The sequence below is a fragment of the Cupressus sempervirens genome, chromosome 10 (genome assembly GCF_028749045.1).
Source record: "Cupressus sempervirens isolate cs-2001-9-10 chromosome 10, ASM2874904v1, whole genome shotgun sequence".
In the NCBI taxonomy this organism is placed as follows: Eukaryota; Viridiplantae; Streptophyta; class Pinopsida; order Cupressales; family Cupressaceae; genus Cupressus; species Cupressus sempervirens.
Window position 1 is genome coordinate 620,481,164 of NC_143127.1, and position 20,526 is coordinate 620,501,689.

At 35.9% G+C, this 20,526-nt stretch overlaps 1 pseudogene; it reads right to left on the reverse strand.

Annotated features, from left to right (window-relative positions):
* Nucleotides 1–3,559: 3,559 nt before the first annotated feature.
* LOC149535364 (18.1 kDa class I heat shock protein-like) lies at nucleotides 3,560–10,711 on the reverse strand (annotated as a pseudogene).
* Between the last annotated feature and the right edge of the window lie 9,815 nt (nucleotides 10,712–20,526).

The following is a 20,526-nucleotide window of genomic DNA, read 5'->3' on the forward strand; positions in this document are numbered from 1 at the left end:
TTGACTTATTTCAAAATTCAACCTTATTCTAAAACTTGATTTAACATCTAACTTAGTTTTGTCTAATTTAAGAAAAAAATATTGTTCTAACTTTTAAATAGTTTATTATAATAGTCTTAAGTTTATTATTTGCTTACATTATCAAAGTTTAAGTATATTAATCAATTTTAACTTTAATTAAACATACACATACATATATCTCCCCCCATAATTACTCTCTTTTCCTCTCTCCCAACCCTTCTCTTAGCATGTGTTCTCCTACTTAACCAACCCCCCCACCCCCCCACCCCACGCTTCATGTCTCCTATGCTATATCCTCTTTCATCACCTTCTCTCACACATCTCTATCTTTATTTCTCATGACCCCTCATGTTGTCATTTCCTACTCTCCCTATCTCATGTATCTTTATGTCTCACTTTCTTTCTCTCATATCCATCCCCCTCTCACTATATCCTCTTCGTAATCACATATATATAGTCTGTGTCTCAAACCCTCTCCCTCTTCTCTCTCTTTATCTCTTCTTCCTAATCTCTAATTACTCTCTTCCACTCCTTCCTCTCACCAAATGTTACCTCTCTCTCTCTCTCTCTCTCTCTCTCTCTCTCTCTCTCTCTCTCTCTCTCTCTCTCATGTTCCCTTATATTAATCTCCCTGCCTCATGTATCTTTATCTCTCTCTATGTGTCTACCTCATGCATCTCACCCTTCCCCATGTTTCCCCTCTCCGCCCCTCTCTGTCTCTCTTTACTTCATGTCACACTCTCTCTCACATGTCTTAACTTTCAAACTTTGACTCTAATTCCAAACCATAGTTTGATTTTAACTTCAAAGGTTTGACTTAATTTGTAAAGTTTGATTTATTTCAAAATTCAACCTTATTTCTAAAACTTGATTTTACATCTAACTTAGTTTTGTCTAATTTAAGAAAAAGTATTGTTCTAACTTTTCAAATAGTTTATTATAATAGTCTTAAGTTTATTATTTGCTTCATTATCAAAGTTTAAGTATATTAATCAATTTTAACTTTAATTAAACATACACATACATATATCTCCCCCCATAATTACTCTCTTTTCCTCTCTCCCAACCCTTCTCTCAACATGTGTTCTACTACTTAACCCCCCCCCCCCCCCCCCCCCCCCCCCCCCCACCTGGCTTCATGTCTCCTATGCTATATCCTCTTTCATCACCTTCTCTCACACATCTCTATCTTTCTTTCTCATGACCCCTCATGTTGTCATTTCCTACTCTCCCTATCTCATGTATCTTTATGTCTCACTTTCTTTCTCTCATATCCATCCCCCTCTCACTATATCCTCTTCATAATCACTATATATATAGTCTGTGTCTCAAACCCTCTCCTCTTCTCTCTCTTTATCTCTTCTTACTGATCTCTAGTTACTCTCTTCCACTCCTTCCTCTCACCAAATGTTACCCCTCTCTCTCTCTCTCTCCCTCTAACCCTTGTTATCCTTTTTCACTTCATACCTCATCTCTCCCCTTTTCCTTCTACCCCCTCTAACAATATCTTCCCCTAATCTCTCTCTCTCTCTCTCTCTCTCTCTCTCTCTCTCTCTCTCTCTCTCTCTCTCTCTCTCTCTCTCTCTCTCTCTCTCTCTCTCTCTCTCTCTCTCTAATGTTCCCTATATTAATCTCCCTGCCTCATGTATCTTTATCTCTCTCTATGTGTCTACCTCATGCATCTCACCCTTCCCCATGTTTCCCCTCTTTGCCCCTCTCTGTCTCTCTTTGTACTTCATGTCACACTCTCTCTCACATGTCTTAACTTTCAACTTTGACTCTAATTCCAAACCATATTTTGATTTTAACTTCAAAGGTTTGACTTAATTTGTAAAGTTTGACTTATTTCAATATTCAACCTTATTTCTAAAACTTGATTTTACATCTAACTTATTTCTGTCTAAATTTTTTTTTTTAATTGTTGTAACTTTTTAAATGGTTTATTATAATAGTCTTAAGTTTATTATTTGCTTACATTATCAAAGTTTAAGTATATTAATCAATTTTAACTTTAATTAAATATATATTTTTAAATTCAATTATTGAAAAATAATAAAATATCCAAATAAACTTGTAAATGAAGAAATGTACAATTTAGTCATGTTATAGTTAACTTTGAAAAATAAAATTTGCCCACTCAAACATATATTCGAGAAGATCATGTGTGGAAATATTTAGAAATAAAATTATATGAACAAAGTAACCATTAAAGATCAATTGGCTAAAAAGAAAATTAAGATTTAATTTGACTATAGAGCCATAGATCCAATAGATTATAAATTTTAGGTTATTAGTAATATCAATTTTATATTATTAGTCATAAACTCAAACTCACTGAAAAATAGGTTTACCAATTATTTTAGAAATTATGAGGTTTCTTTAAAAATAGTAAAAATTTAAAATATTTTCTTAATATTCATACATTCTAATTTTAAAATAGATTTTTAATATACTTTAACAACTTTTTATTTGATAATTTCCAAAACTACTGTAACTCCCTTATATAAGAATACAATAGCTTCAAGATAAACTCTTGTTAGAACAAACTATAGAAATAAAATAGGCCAATCACCATGATTTGGTCACATTCTCTAAGAAATTCTTCTAATGGAGAAGGTAATGAAGACACATGCGATATGCATGCAATAAGATGAACATAAATAGAATGAAAGGCCACAACAGTATTGGATTTGAAAAGAGAGAGATAAGGTATAAGTGAGATCAAAGAACAATTCGGGTTATAATTAAGGTTAGATTAGGTTTGGGGTCAATTAGAGGGAACTCTACCATTATTGTATGACATTCATTATTGGTATGGTTTGATTATAGTTAGGGTTATGAATTAATATTTCCAAAAAATTTTATTATCCTATTTATGTGCTAATCATACTTATTCACTTTCAAACAACTCATAAAAGACTATTTATTATATAAAGCAAGAAATATTTTATAATTTTTTTTAAGATAATTTATTTAATTAAAAATAAACAATAAAAAGCTAACAATATATCAATTATCCATATTTAAAGAAATGGACACAATCTTTAAATCTAAGAAACATCAAAAATATAGAAACATTATCCATATTTAAAGAAATAACACAATCTTTAAATCTAAGAAACATCATGGAGTTGAAAAATATAGAAACATGTCGTGCAATAGAAATATTTAGAAATATCTTATTTTCCTATAAGCTTTTTTAGATCTTCTTTAAACTTTGTAAAAATAAGATACTCAAAAATAATAAAGTTGTTATTATATTTTTTATTTACATATTTACTAAGAAGACATTTTTCTATTATTTTTTATTTTTTCTATAATTTCAAGAAGCAATAAAAATGAAATAGACAAAATTCAATTAAGGGAAACAAAAATGAATTTATTTAAATTAATATCCAAACAAAGTATACAAGTAGCACTCTATATTTTAGAACGCCATAGCATTCTCATAATATTAATACCAATATCTAATAATAATAATAAGAAAGTGTACAATTAGCACTCTATATTTCAGAAACCCCATGGCACTATCATAATACTAATACCAAAATCTAATACATTCATTATCTAAGCAAATGCTTTTTACATTGCCACTGTTGCCTCCATCAGAGTGCGTTTTGGGAGCATTCATAGTTAAAACCCAGTTCTCAGCGTTGCCGAAATGCTATCCACATTCACATTTTTCGGCAAATAGAATTGCCTCATAAATCACCCACTAGAATGCTCAACACAGTGCCACTGATCCATCTTTTCCTCCTCTTCTTTGTGCCTCTCCCCGCTTATTCACAAGGTAGTTTGATCCACCAAGTCGATTTTCAAATCCTCCTTCCTCAGCCGTGCAACAAATTTTTAAGAAAAACTACTAGAATGGAACATAATAAACCTAGAAAAGGGGGCAAATGGATTATTGATATTTTACCAAGCAAATCTATGGTGAAGACATGAGCTTTTAGGGGTTTCCTTCCAATCAACCCTTGTGTTGGCCACGACCATGGTGTCCCTTGAAAAATGAAGAAGTCGTTGTGGAGACAGTCAAATCCATGGCATCCCACACACAAGAAATGGGAAGCCATGGATCAAAGAGGCTCTTTTCCCATGGATCCCATGCATCTGTGCCTCTTCCAAAAAAAGGAGTCAGAGCCTTTTTTTTACCAAATAAATATGAAAAGAGGTTGAAATTTGTAGAGCTTGTAAATGTACAAAATGATGTAAATTGTCTTTGTGATGACCGGCTCAAAAGATTGGTTTCAATTTATAGACGGGATGAGAGGATTCGAGAGAGTTGTAGATTTGTGAAGAATGTTTACAGAGGAAATAAGTTGGCAAGGGAAGCGTTTAATCTGTTTAAAGGGAATGCCACTTGTTCGCACACCGCATAGCATAAAAAATATTGTTCTGCAGGCTGCATATTACCAGCAAGGTATCACAGCTCTCAACTGTTGTCCGCGAGAACAATTCTAGAAACTTCTTCCACTATGCAGTGTCGCCATTATTAATATATTATTTTAGAAAACAATTCATATTCCATAAACGGATGAATGCAATAATGGGATGGGCGAAAGGAACTGTTCATTATCATACTGGATATTGCCTATCATTTTTTTTTTAAATGTTAAATTGTTTACAACAAAATCTGCTCCCATTGTAGAAGCCTCTCGGCTTAATAAATTTTGTAGATTACAAAAAAAAAAATTTGATGAATTTTCTTTTCTACTAATAAACTAGTATAGATATCTTAAATAAATCTATATAAAGAAATGCTAATAGATATCTACTACAAAATAATTATAATTTAATTTACTATATCTAAAATTATTTATATTTCCTTTATCTCCATTTATTTAGTTTTTTACTAATTTAAGCTTTTTATTTTTATTTCTTAAAAAATGGATGATTTATATCTACAAATATTATAATTTAAACAAATATTTTATGTTCTATTTATTAAATTATTTGTAAAAGTATATTCTATTTATAATAATTTAAACTTTTGACATGTAGATGGGTTGTCAAATTTAACCTAGAAGAATAGAAGTTAACATTAACACGCTCACACCATCTCACTCCCCCATTCTGCCATTGTAGAATGCCTATTAGCATTAATAACATTCTAAGTTTACAATTCACAAAAAAGGGTCGAGGGATACAAGATCACCCCGCGAAAGTTTACACGGCCTCAGTTAGAATCAACAACTATTCATCAAAAAAACTTATAAGAAACATCCTCACGCTGCCAAAGCAGTGCCCGCTGAGGGTGGTGATTCATCTCGATCATGGAGTCCCCAGTCATCCTTGGGATTGGTAGGTGGGCTGGGAATAGTCCAACCATCAACAACATCATCGAGGGCTTGAGCTTCATCCTTGTTATCAATCCTCGAGGGAAAGATGGCTAGATCTAGGTGAATGGGCCATTTACCAAGTATAATACGCTGAGCACCAACTAGGGGAGCCATCGGGCCTAGAGACGACCCTATGCCACCTCGGGGCAAAGAAATCGAGCGATGACCCCAACCACCATTGCCACCATTGGGAGAGTGGTAACAGGAAGCCTATGAGTGAGGCATGTGCAAGCAGCGACCCCTGGGCAGAGTAGTGTCAACAAAGACATTGGGTGGAATTTTGGCAATCGTATAGGGAGCATTACCCCAGTGGTTAAGTAGCTCTTAGAGGTGGGCCACCTCTAGAGCCACCTTGTTGGCTTGTATTTGAATCAACATCATTACATTATTACAAATACATGCTTTAGTGTACATAGTGACATTTATGTCAGGAAAACTGTGAGTAAAAATAATGGCATTCCTATCTTTTTATAATGTAAACAAAATCTCCATCTTAAAGGTATGCCAAATATGGGTAAACTTCTTGGGAAACTTGGGGGAATCACCCAAAATAACCATATGCCAAGAAAAGGTTTCTAGGTGAAAGAGCTGAAAAAAATAATGAATCCAATTCCAATACTATTGAGCATGTCTATAGAACCAAAAGAGATGCAAAAACATCTATGGTTGCCTGTATAAAGGACATCGAGGATTCAGAACCCCAATATGTTTGAGTCAAGGCCCAAGGGAAAACCTTGAAAAACTAGACACCGAGAAAAGTGGGCAATCTTGGGCTTTGTAATGGCATTCCAAATAGTGTCAAAATGCTTTCTCCACTAAGAGAGAGAAGACTACAAATGCCAGTGCTAGTTAAGAGTATCTACCTTCGGCAAATGGGGAGAAAGCCAACAATATCCCAAGTTGGGCTTATAGCTAGTGAAGGGAGTAGCAGGATACCATTTCTAGTCAGTCCATCAAGGACAAATAGACTAAATACCCACCTTATGAAGTAAATGATCTGGAATTGCAGCAACCAACAAGTCAAAAGTCTACCAATCTAAATGGGCAAGACGAAACTAAACTTGCATATCTTCCCATGATTTGAGGCTCATAGTGACCCTGGAAAAGAGGTCCTTAGGGGTCTTGATGCCACATTAAAAAAAATGCAGAGCACAAGCACCTTGAGTCTTGGCCAAAGGGATACCCTAGGTGGCAAACAAAGGAGACCACCAAATGTTTTGTTGATTCAAAGAGAGTCCATCTCAGAACCCATCACCAAACTAGCAAAGCCAAGGCTTGACAACTTCCCAAGCTTTCTAGATGCTCTTGATAACAAAAGAGCCATGTATGTGTATAGGTTCCCGCATGATAAGAAGGGTTTGAAAGCCAATCCCCTTCTATACAGGTCTATTGGTAGGAAAGCCAGAAGAAATGCAATGTTGAGCCAAAACTTTCCAAGCTTCATCTCTAGTTATGGCACAAATGATCCATTTGGCATAAAGAGCAAGCCCTTTCTTTTGAGTGGAAAGAAGGCCAAGGCCTCCAAAATCTTTGGGGAGGCAACAATAATCCCAAGCCACTCTATGGAAGCCATGATGGTTAGAGCCAAAAGCCCAAAGAAAGTCACAAAGTAATCTCTCTAATTTCATATAAGAGGCTTTGGAGGGGGGCCAATAGGAAGAATAATAAACATGCATAACTGCCAGAACCTTTGAGCAAATCTAGAATTTCCCCACAAGAGAAAGGGGTTTAGTAAGCCAATAGTCAAGCTTCTTTCAATCTTGATAAGCACAACATTCCACAAATCAACTAGCAAGGCTTGAAAGGCAAAAGAAATGCCCAGAATTTAAAAGATCTCCCCGTGAGTGACCCATTTCCATTGGAACTGGTCAAGCCATGGTGGTGTTGGAAGAAAATATTGCCGATAACAGAGTGTTTTGTGCCATTGAATAGCAGAGCAAAAGCTTGACAAAAAGTATCCAGACATTGCAACATCCTCTAAAAAGTGAGAAAGAAATCATCAGCAAAGTGACCATTGACCAACTGGGAGGAGGAATCTGGTAAATAAATGTCATGCACCAAACCAGAAGAAACAAAGTGGGCTAGCAAGTATCCAAAACCTATAGTAGCGAGAACATATAAGGTTAGAACCAGAGGGCAACCTTGTCAGATGGAACGAAAGAGCCCAAAGGCTTTAGATTGAGAGCTATTGATAGTAATACAAGCATTAGCATCTCCAAAAAGCATTTCTACAAACTGAAGAAAATTGGGGCCGAAACCAAGAGCTTGAAGCATAGCCAAAATGAAAGGCCATTCGATTCAGTCATAAGCTTTAGCAAAGTCAATTTTCAAAAACACAAATGGCTAATTGGACTTGCAAGCCCACTCCATGCCCTCCTAGATAGCAATGGTGTTTTCAAGAATATACCTGGACTTGATAAAGCCAATTCACTCTAGCCGCACAATTAAGGGAGGAGATGGCAGATTTTGAAAGAAATTGCCTTAGCAATAATCTTATAAGACACATTTAGCAAGGTAATGGGCCACCAATTACATATATCTTTGGGATCTCCAACTTTAGGTATGAATATGATGTTTCCTTTGTTAATAATAACTCCTTGACTCTTGGAATGATAGGCTTCAAGATAAACTTTGTGTAGGTCTGGACCAATAGTCTCCCAAAGATGTATGTAAAATTCACAGAGGAACCTATCACACCTAGGGGATTTGTCATTAGCCATAGAAAAAATTGCCTCCTTAAGGTCTCAGATGGTGAGAAGTTGCTCACAGAAGGCTCATTGCTTGACCACTAGGCAGTTTGGAGTAACAATAATACACTTTTTGAGGGCTTCCTCCCGAGCAACCAAATTTCCTTGCGAAGCACACATTTTTGTAGTGGTGCGCAAAAGCTTACAGGATGTCAAGGAGATTGGAAAGAACATAATTGTCTTGTTTAATCTTTTTAATCCCAAAATTGTTATGGCAGGCTCTAAGAGCCTGAAAAAATCTTTAGAAGCCTTATCACCAACCTCTAACTAATGGAGGCGAGCTTTGATTTGGGCCTCGTGAGCAGTATAATTATCTGCAACTTGCTTGTCATGACGAAACTTGGCAAGCTAAATTTGTAAATCAATGTCAAAAGGGTTGAGAGTGAGTGCTTCAGAAGCTTTTTTGAGAGTCATGGTAGTGGATTCATAAGCCCAATGCCTGAAAACTACCAACTACTGCCCATAGATGCATAGAAATCTAGTAGTTCTAGTGATGGCATCATTCCACCACTAAATCCAACCAGTTTGGGAATGCGGATGTGGTTCCAAGTTTTAGACACGTAAGATATGGGCAATAGTGGAAGCATGTGTTAGTACTGACGTATTAAGAAAAAATTGAGTCTTGACAACACGCTATATAGTTGTATGCCAAGAGGTGTAAAAATAAATGGGATAGTGGTATGATAAAGTCACATCTAGCAAGGGAATGATAAGTAGTTCTCGATCCTTAGAAAAGGAGAAAAAAGATTGTGTAGTAATCATAGCACGCTTGAGATATTTTAGAATGTGATTAGAGCCAACTCAAAAGTTGGACCAAGTGTGCTAAACCCCACTATGCTAGTGGCAGTTAGAATTAGGATCATAAAGGCTCAATTTATTATGCATGTAGTACCGAGCTTCTCTTTCCCTAGTTGTCCAAGGAAAAGGAAAAATGCCATCTTTGTCAAAGGCCACCTCAACCATATTGAAGTCACCACACATAACCCAAGTAGTTGGAGGCAAGTTGTCTGCCATCTAGCCCCATAATTGAGATCTTTCCACAGCATCATTGGAAGCATAAACATTAACTACTCAATAGGAATGATTGTTGATAGAAAGCACAAGCCAAATTATTCTATGTGTGGGGTCAGAACTATGTGAAATAATAGCAGAATGAAGACAAGGTGACAAAAAAGTAACTACACCACCTCTACCAATTTTGTGTTGAGAATAAAACATAATGCCATCCGGCCAAATGACGTGACATGTAGAAGAAAACATGAAACCAAAAATTTTAACCTCTTGCATGCAGAGAAAATTTAAATTACCAAGTCCATGATGGGTATCCTTGACATAGTACTTTCTGGAGAGGTCTATAAGACCTCTTATGTTCCATGATTAAAAAATTCATAAAAAATCTTCCATATCTTCCTCATCCTCAAGAGAGGAATAGCTATTTTGCAGGAAAGTAGTAGCTTGGTTGAATCTAGTAGGAAAATCCTCTAGATTGATGGCTCATATTTTCTCTAGTGTCTCAGCAAGTTCGGGAGGACTGCGAGAACGTCGTACATTTTGGGCCGTAATGGAAGAGGCCACGGGAGGCATGTGAATCACCACAGAAGTGTTAGCCCTTACAACTGCCTTGATCCCCTGTTAACTTCTAGGGTTTGATACATGGGATACACCATGGTTTGAATCCAGAAAAACTAGCTTTAGCCCTACAACAACTAGAGTTTGTGCTTCTATGGCAGTAGAAGGAACCGAAACAACAGTCACATATGTCTATTTTGGAGCCAAGGGAGTTTTACCCTTGCACCCAACTGTAGTCCATTCATCTTTTTTTTCCCTTCTGTAGATTTAGTCGAGGCCTCCTTAGACGGGGGTTTAACGCTAGGCATAGCCAAAGGGCAATCCTTGATCTTGTATTCTGTTGACTGACACCTATAACAAGTGTTGGATAGGTTCAAATAGAGCATCTTCTGAGAGAAGGCTTGAGAACTAATATGGATTTCCATAGGATCCTTGAGATCCTTGAAGAGATCAACCTCAATGCACAGACATTTCTAATGATGAGCATTAAAAAACTTTTCATGTTCCTTAGTGATAACTTTGCTAAGAGTATTGGCAATAGACTCGATAGAAGGCCAACACAACAAGGGTAAACCCAGGAACTCAACCCACACAAGGACCCTAAGCTTTTTTTCATCAGAGGCAGTAAAGTCTCTTGACCATCTTTGAAAAACAAGCAGGGAGGAGCACATAGGCCAAGGACCATTGTTAAACATCATGTCTGCTTGAGATGAGTTGGCAAAATGAAATAAAAAAAACCTTTGGTAGGGTTTTGCACAACATCAAGGCAGACTCCATGAGGAGTCCAACTCTTGTTAACCCGTTCTTGGAGCATAGCTTCAGGAGGAGTCCTACCCACAAAATACCCTATCAAGTTACTAACCAATCACAAGCAACATTAAATTCTTGCAAAGGAAGGATAATATCAGGATTACCTCGTGAAAAACCTTCAAGACGAATTTGCGAGGACATTTGTTTAGAGGAGGTGCCATGGCTATCTGAAGCAGCAGTGTGAACACCAATATCAACAACTGGGTCACCACTGGCCAGGGCCATTATAAACTAGCCTAAAAATTCCTGCACTAAATGTGGTTTGACAGGTGGAAAACATAGAAGGAAAGTTCAAACAAAGAGTTGTACACAAGGAAACTCAAAGATCACATGAAACCCTAGTAGAGTGAAAGTTCTTTGTGTTATTTTTTCAGTTAAATGGCTCATAGATTACAAATTTAGAGTTAGAGGAATTGCAAATTAAGAGATGAAAATTTTTTTGATTGGTGACTTATGAGGAACTCATGAGCAAGAAACACAAACAAAGATGTCAACAATTAGGACACCAAGAGAAGCATCGTATTCAATGGGGTTAAAGTGAAAATATTTTTCCCCCACTTTGATAAGCTCTATAAACCAATTTGGTGAGATGGACACATGTATTCATTATCACTCTAGAAAAATAAATTTTGTCAAAGGGCACAAAGGAAATTCTTCTTTCACTATCATACATCAATGCCACAAGACAAGAACTCCCATGTCAACCCCCTTCCAAACATTTAATATTATTTGTGTACTAAAGATCACTTGGTAATTGTAGTCTATTATTTATGATAGCATTTTGGAAACTTCGCTCTTTTTACACCTTTAGGTTTGAATATTTCAAACATGAATTCGATCCAGCAGTCTTATTATGTTCAAAGAAGATAAATAACATAAGGTTGCCTTACATTAAAAAAAGTATTACCACATTCAAGATATGTAGAATAATATGGACAAACTACATTTTGATTAAGTGCACTCTGGAACGTGTTCATCTTACAGTAATTGGTGGATGGAACAACACTTAAAAGATTTCATTGCTTTTGATCTCTGCAATTCAAAATTTTAGATTAAATATCAAAATTAGGATCTAGAAATACAATAAAAATTCCCATTAGCAAACAAGAACAATGTGATCAAATTGCAATATAACCTACTGATATAAGTTTGAAACAATTTAAGCATTCTCATTGTTTACAGACAAAATGTTTTCAACAAATAGTCCTCTGAAAATTTACAATAAAATAAAAATATTAGTTTCCACACAACCAAGTCCATGACAACACCCTACACAACTTAATGACATGAAACATAACTTAGAGAAATGCACCAGTATTACATTGTGTAATGCAATTTGCATTTCAACAAGAGACTTTTTCTTTTTCTTTTTATATTCATAAAACAACCATAAAAGAGAATTAAAAATTTAGTTTTCCAAATCACCACATTATTGTAATCACCAAAAAATGGTCTAGTAAACTATAAGCCCCCTTTTTAGCATTTTAATCTCTATACTAGACTACATCTTATGCTTAATTAATTTTACATGATTTATCAATCAATAATCTTTGATCAAATCATCATTTAATCATTTATTTGATTATATCTTGTAGTTTGGTCACCTTATCCTAAGTCATTATTTAATTAGAAGAGCATGCTCTCTTTTAATTAAAATAAAAATCCCCTTTATTCTATGTGTGCACATGAAAAAGGAATTTCCTAATTTAAAAATAAAAATAAAAGACTTTTTGTCTACACATTGAATGCACACTTTCTAAGGTGGGAGGATCTTTTTTGCCTCTTAATCTCCTCCACTCATTCATTTGTCTCTTAAACATAGCCTTCGATTTGTCTCTTGAGAATCTTGCACACAAATTTGAAATGAGAATCATTCTCTACCATTGATTTTGCCTCTTAATATCCTAACTATCCATACATATTTAAAAGGAGACTCTCTCTTGTCACAAGCTTGCATAAGGGCCAAAGGATACTCACAAACTACCCTTGCTAGGGTTACACATGAAAATCAACACAATATTGAAGAAACTAGAAGAAATAATATTGATTTTAATATATATATAATGAGGAAATCTCATTACAACATGTCAGGCATAAGGCCTACCTAGTTGGAGCATAAACATTCAAATTACAATCAACAAACTTAGAAGCTCAAGCTTACAAATCAAAATTCTCGTTATCTTCTTTTTATCCAACTTCATTACTACTTTTCTAATCCTAGATCTCAAATATATAGCCAGCAAGACCACAAGTTGCCCTATCAGGCAATTTATTACAAAATATAGGTCCTACCCCAAAGGAGAAATCAATGACCTTTTAATTAAGAAAACTAACATCTGTGAGGAAAAAGATAGGCCCACACATGAACCAAGAAAAGATCCCCAAGGTCGTAGAAAGCCTTGATATCACAAAAAACTTCATAGAAGATAAATATCGCACATTACTCAAGTTGCCAAGAAAGAACATGATACCAGTGAAGAGAAAGGATAAGTCCCATATATGAAGAAATTAAATTATGCTAAGATAGGACCAAGATCCATGATAGGTCCACATTAAGAAGCCCACTTTGCAGAAAGAAAGAACATGAACAACAAGAGTCATTCCACAAACAACAGATGAACAAATAACAAGAGGTTTTTATTTTATGCAAGATTTCCAAAGAACCCAAGATGCTCCTGCATCATCTCTGAACTCTCTTCGTCTTTAAATTTCATGCTATTGTTATTGTGGAATTTGATGAAAGATCAACCCCACAACTCCCAAGAATCACCTACATGCAAACACCTGTCACAAAAAGAGAGAAGCAAAAGCTATGAAGGCTGGAATTTCCAGATCCATAAAAGAGACATTCTTGATGAGCGAAGAAAAGATATTGTTATTGTCAAAAGTGAAAAAATTACAAAGAAAGATCAATCCTTGTGAAGGAGATCAAAACCCTAAAAAAGTAAAACCTAGGTTGCATGATAATAATTAATAAAATAATTAATTATTATATGCCTAAAGTTTAGCTTAAGTAAATTGGAGATAATAAGTGACTTAATAGTTAAATCACTATGATTTAATTAGTAAGAAAATACTTTATTACTCTAACACCCCACCTTAAGATAAACTTAGGGAGTAGCTAAAAACCTAGAAACTACTACTGAAAGTAAAAATAAGGCCTGGTGATGTACCCAAGGAAAACCAAATCTCTAAAAAGAGGAGAAATAGAGAAAACCACATGGGAAAAACCCTACTCCAAAAAAATATGGAAATAATGTTGAAAATAACTAGTGAAGGACTAAAGAAGCCTCCAAACTAAGAAATGTCCCCAAAGATAGGAACAAAAGATGATAATGAAGAATAACATTGAAGCAATAAAAGTTGCAAGGCTATTTCAAAAGTAACTATTAATTTGAAGAACCTCCACTGAAATAGAACCTAACTAGGTAGAGAAGACTATAATCTGCATCGAATCAAGAGGCAGACAAAGGAAAACAATTGAACTCAAAGATACATATAGCATTAGACACCAAAGCTTGAAGAGTTGATCAATCAAACACAGAAGACTACAACTAAAGTAGGAACGAAAAGAAAATTGTCTATAAAATGCATAGGTACCTAACCACCACACCTTCCTAGTACATAGGAACAAATATTAAATACACAAATCACTCTATATCAAACAAAGGAAGCATGAGAAACATGAGAAGAACCCCCCCCAATGCAGACAAGGGTGAGGTGATATGCAACTAAAAAAGTGGGCTAACAAAATTGTGTGTCAAGGAACCACGATCAAGATGCACAACAAAATACATATGTGTGTACTAAGGTGATCAATCCTAGACATGTCATGAGGCTAATGTCACATAAGGGAAACTCATTGGACAAAGGAAGATGACAAACAAAGGCAAAACATCAACCCCCCATGGTACTTTAATTAGAGTAGTGCATGTACAATAAGGCACAAGATGTAATAAATCCCAATAATACAATAATTAGTATGAGTGTCCTTAGATGACATTGGTCAAATCAGAATGCAAAACAAGGAAAAATAATCAAAACAAAAATATAGATGGAATATGACACTTTATCTTAGCGTGTTTGCAAGAATGTGTACAAATATTGTCTAAAAAGATTATAAGAGACATAGGGCTAATACAATAGATAGTACAAACCATTACAAATCATTTGAAGCAACAAAATTGATCCTCGGACCTAAAACAATCAAGATATCCACTAGAATGCAAAATGCAAAAAATTGAATAGAATGTGTCTAAAGCATAATCTAGAAAAATAACTAGCATCACTAGAAAGAGCTCTGAAAGACCTTTCGAATGATATAAAGAATTCCCAAATCAGAGATCAAATGCTCAAGATATGTCTCTCAGAGTGTAAAATAGAACCCCAAACTTTAATAGAAGAAAAAGGTATTAAAAAACATCAAAACTAAAAATTACCTATACCACTATGATGGGCTTAGAACCAGCTTTCTAGTGATATCTTGTTTGTAGAAAAAGGAGTCTGTATGCTCGAGATATGAGCAAAAATGCAAAGGTAGGTCCAAATAGAGCCTAAATGGGTGAAAGGATAGTTGATGTAGTGACGATGTCAACAAGTAACGAGCACAATTTTGATGATCAACTAATCATTGAGGAAAAAAGTGCTAGAAAAATAACTTGTACTAGAAAAAAATGCAATCATCAAATATACTAGCTAGAAATCAAAGGATTGGTGTCAGAAAAGTCTAGTGGCAAAAAATCTACATGTGTGGAATAACTCGCCAATAAAAAAAGGTGAAGCCAAAAATCATGTGAAACTATTGGTAATATTGGAAAAATCAAAACCACATTTCAAAAAAAAATTAAATGCCTTTTGCATTGGCAAAACCGCCTCATGACCAATTCTACTCCACAATCCACCAAACCATCATGCAAACAACCAAATCATTTGTACTTGAGGATGTACCACAGGGATTACAGGGCAACTTCTGGTAGACTCAAAACTCGAAACACACAAGGCTAGATAAAAAACTGATGTATGGGCACCAATGATGAAGTTGATGTTTCCAATTGTGTGGTAGAAGCTTGCATGAGGTCAAAGAACACCCACACGTGCTGGAAAACACCAAAATGAATGAAGACCACCAAAAAATCAAGGTGGAAAATTCTATCAATCATGGAGCACATGATGCAAGGCCCAACATATGAAACAAGCTTGGCTCCCAAGTTAAGTGTGGGTCAAAAATAAATCATGCAGATGTTGTTGTCAGCATGGGGGCCACATCGAGTGGTTGAAGAAGTGCATTGAACCCATGACTAGATTCCAAATTCAATGTTTGTGCAACACCTTTGACGACCTGCATGGGATTTCATACGACACAATCACCAAAAAGAGGACCTAAATTCATCCCAAAATTTTGAAGAAAATAACAAAAATCAAAATGCCTTCTCCTTGACTTGTGGAGATCCAAATTGAATGAAGCATACAACATACAATACCATACATTGATCCCAAGGACTTTGCACCTTAATTAAAGGTCACACACCACTTTCCAAATTGCAGACCAATCTTTGAGAAATATGTTGAAAGTGCACTCATTGAGGGCTCCCAAGGTGCTATTAGAGGTTGATGCGCTAACAATGGGGATGGTGAATCCAAAACAAAGTTGTTCCCAAACGAAAAATAATGTTAGTGTATGGTACCAATATAGAGGACACATGGCCACCAAGGACAAGCATGTGCCTTGCTAATGTGGCCGATGAGATAGGGATAGGGGCATGTGCTATAAAATTGAGGAGAGATATACCCACAAAGTTCCCCGAAAAGAGTCAGCATGTACATCTAGATTTGCATGCATGGGCATGAAGATAGAGAGAGGTCATCTTGGATGAGAAAATGACAAGGGCTGATAGGGGTGTCCTTGTTGATACATGACTTGCATAAAAACTTACGTAGGAGGGTACCACCTCCAATGTTTTAAAAAAAAACCTTGCCTCCTTTTCAAAAAAGGAGGACCATTCACCCAATACATGTGCCTTTTTGAATTTTAAAATGAGTCAACGCACTTTCAAAAATGTAATCTTTTAATCAAAAAAATATTTTGAATAGATATTTTTTGATAAAAAATCATCGCTTTGATTTGTGTGTCCATGTCAATACAACCTGAGTGCAATTTTTATTTACCTTAGATTTCAACAATGTCCAAATTAGACATATTTTACATGAAAATGGGGGTTTTTGAGTACTTTGAGCTCAAAAATGAAGTTTGTTTGTACTCAAAGTGCTCTAAAAATAAGCTCCCCCTAGATGCAATACAAAATCCTCTGAAAGTGATAGATGTGGAAATCAATACCAAATCTCTCACAAGAAAAATAGGGGCATGAAGATCTAGAGCTCTGATAACATGTTGAAGGTTATGAAAGCTCAAACCCACAACTCCCAAGAATCACCTACATGCAAACATCTATCACAAAATGTGATAAGCAAACACTATGGAGGCTGAAATTCCTAGATCCATAGAAGAGACATTCTTGATATGAGAAAAAAAAAAAAGATTGCTATTATCAAAAGTGACTGAATTATAAAGAGAGATCAATCTTTATGGAGGAGATCAAAACCATAAAAAGGTAAAACCTAGGTTGCATGATAATAATCAATAAAAGAATTAATTATTATATGCCTAAAGTTTAGCTTAAATAAACTAGAGATAATAAGTGACTTAATAATTAAATCGATATGATATAATTAATAAAAAAATACTTTATTACTCTAACAATTATATTGTTGCACTTTCATTTAAGCACTCAAGTACTCACATTTGCATTCTCATTTAGTTTACTTGCATAGTAGCTTAATCTTTCCTTTGGTGCATCTAGCTTAAATCACATAATCTAATAGGGGATAGTAAACATACATTATTAGAATAAACTTTACTTTCATTTGACTTATATTAGCTTTACTTTTCTTGTACTTGCATTGCATCATAACTTAGTTCTTTCATCATCATCTTAGTTCACTCTCATTTGCACTTGCATTGTCACTTGGGAATCATTGGATACTAGCATCTGATTGTTCTTACTCTATTGAGTCTTCCATATTGTAGTGCACCTTGCAAGGGTCACTTATCTTGGTTCATTTGATAGCTCCACAATCACAACATCTCTTTCATTTCCCTTCTACTTTACAAGTAGGAAGCTATAACCCACTTCTTGAGACTCCCTACTTCATGGGTTCCCTCAAGCGTAATGGTTTATAGAAGTGTACCCCATTTTTGGTATGCATTTTTGGCACCCACCATGTGGCTAGAACTAATTTTAGCTCCACTTCTTGCACATTTTTAGATTTTAGCTTGTAGATCTGTCATTTTTTATTTTTCCAACAAGGAATATTGTATGAAATTTTGTAAGTTTGTCATGCGATATTTCTCTGTATTATAAGTGATTTTTGTTCAAACATCATTTTTCCTCTATCAATAAGCTAGAATATCATCTCTAATAGGGTGATCTATCATATAGTTTAGAGTTCTTTGTTTTAGATTACAGTAAAAACAGGTTTTGAAGGGACCCCGAAACCCTTTGACATCCTCAAAAAAAGGAAAAAACAAGCCATCCAACAGGAAAGAGCCCAAAGACCTACTACAAAGTAGAACCAAAATCAAGTTTTATAGGGATCTAAAACCACTAAAAAAGTCCAGATAAAGTACCCAGGTTTTACAAGGACCTGGAACCTACATAACAAGATACAAACTAAAAGCCAAAAAATAGGACCAAACACAGGAACCAGAAGTTCTAGCCAACAAATAGGACCAGAATAGGAACTTGACCTGAAAAGAAGACCCAAGAAACTATTGCAATTCCGTTATCATCTTCACAGCTTCCTTACCAATCTTAGCCGTGTCCTGGATGGAGTTAGCAGCCGAAGAAGTAGCAGCAATCAAAGCTTTCTTCCTCAAACTCTGTCTTGTCCTCTTGCTTGGGCCCTCCGAAGATATAGTTCCTTCATTAATTCTTTTGCCCAATGTCACCGCAGCTGCACAGATGCTTGAGGTCACTTGCTCCATTTTTGTTCCACTTTCCTTGATGAGCACTCTAAGATTCTGCTCATAATCCTTTAGTTTTTTTTGGGATATCTCCCATTTGCACCTCCATGTGTTGAATAATAGCTCGGTCAGCCTCCTAGTTTTGTTGCAAGGTATCCACTTTCTTCTTCAACCCCATTATTTCATTATATAACCAGGAATCGACTTGAAGGAAAGAGTCAACTTTATGTTTAGCAGAGTGAAGGAAGGAGAGTTTGGTTTCCCTCACCAGGGAGTCACCCTCGTCATTAGTAGTGGTGTGAGCTAAGGGGCCAACTTTATCAATATGAATCCCTCCATCCAACGACTCCTCCTCACCAGACACCGCTTGAATATGGTGGCTTCGGCCCTCCTTATCATGTCCCTCAGTCTCCTTTACAGGAATGGAAGCTTTCCCCATGTTTTCCTCCTCACTCAAGATGGCTAGATCATCATTTAAATTTTCTTTCTCTTTATCACCTCCCCCAGATACGATATGAGTGTCCTCATTTTCAAACTTGCTCTATTCCAAATTCACCTCAGTAGTTTCCTCCTCTCTCCCATCCTCATTTTTGTCTTTTGAATCTGAGTAACCATCTAGGTTAGAGCTAGCTCCCTGGCATCCATCCCCTCCTCTTCCTTAGGGGCATCCTTATCTGAGCCTTTAGTGCTCTCCACCTATGTATCCTCTTCCTCAATTTGTCTTCGAGAGCTGGAGGGTTTCAGTTTAGCCTTAATTTTCTCTTCACCACTCTCATATGTTTTACCTTTTACAGGATTAGGACTCTTATGCTTACCAGTGGACGGAGACGAAGTAATGGACTTATTTTTACAAAAACCCTCAATGAATAAAATCAGACCTTCATGTAATATAGGTCGAGACTGTTTCTTTTTATGGGCATTCAAACTTTGAAGCAAAGAAAATTACAAATAAAAAGGGAAGAAAATTTTGTCCTAGTACCTGAAATAGTTAAGGAAGACAAAGTGGAATTTGTGCACCCTTTTATTTCTTCCATCAAGGATGAAGTACTCGCGAATACAACCAAGCACATCATGCCATATACCTTTTATCTGTTGCACATCATAGAAGTCACCATTCTTTTCCAATAGCAATTCCTCTTCTTCCGTCTTCAGGAATTTTTTGTAGGCTGCATTGGAAATGCTGGTCTGCTTCAAAAACTTGATACCTTTCATGGGGAGGCTAGTGACCTTGGCAATGAATTCCTCCATAAGCTTTACAGACACTCCATGTAAAGTCACTTTGTCGTCCACCCAATTTTTGAAGAAGGCAGTGGTGACATGGGGTTTGAATCCATGTAACCACTCCAAGTAGCTTACCACCTTCCCTTTTTGGAGAATCTTCCAAATGTCTTGCCTTGCCTTCCAATCATCACATTTTTTGGGTTCTTGCTTCCTCGGTTCACCTCCCATATTGTAGAGCAAACAAAAAACCAAAGACACCCAGATATCGATAGCAGAGAGGTAGAAGTGAGACCAACTATTTGTGACACGATATCGAGGATACCTTTTTGAGGATACATGTAGAGAGCGCATAGTCTTCACATGAATGTACCTCCTTGGGAATGGAAATTTGATAGTCGTAAGGTCACTCTCGCAAACCATTAAATTTCTAATCCAAGCAAATCTTTCCCACTCTGGAATGAATAACATCATAATTAATAATTGCTTTAAGATCCACATGTTTGTTTAAGTCATCGAGCCACCTCATCTTTAGGTTGCAGGAGTTTAGAGTTCTTCGTTACTTGTGGTTGAAATATTGTGTTGCAGGAGCATCCTGGGTTGCCCTCCCATCTGCTCATCTTTGTTCATTCTACATGTTAGTGCCGAGTTGTTCAGTGGTTTCCAAGCTATAGTTACTGCCAACTTGTTCAGTATTGACCGAGTGCTTTGGTGGTTAAGTGTTCCTTCATGTGTCGAGTGAACCTAATGTTTGTTGAGGCTCGGTTCCTTCTTTGATCGAGTTTGTCTATAATTGGTTCCT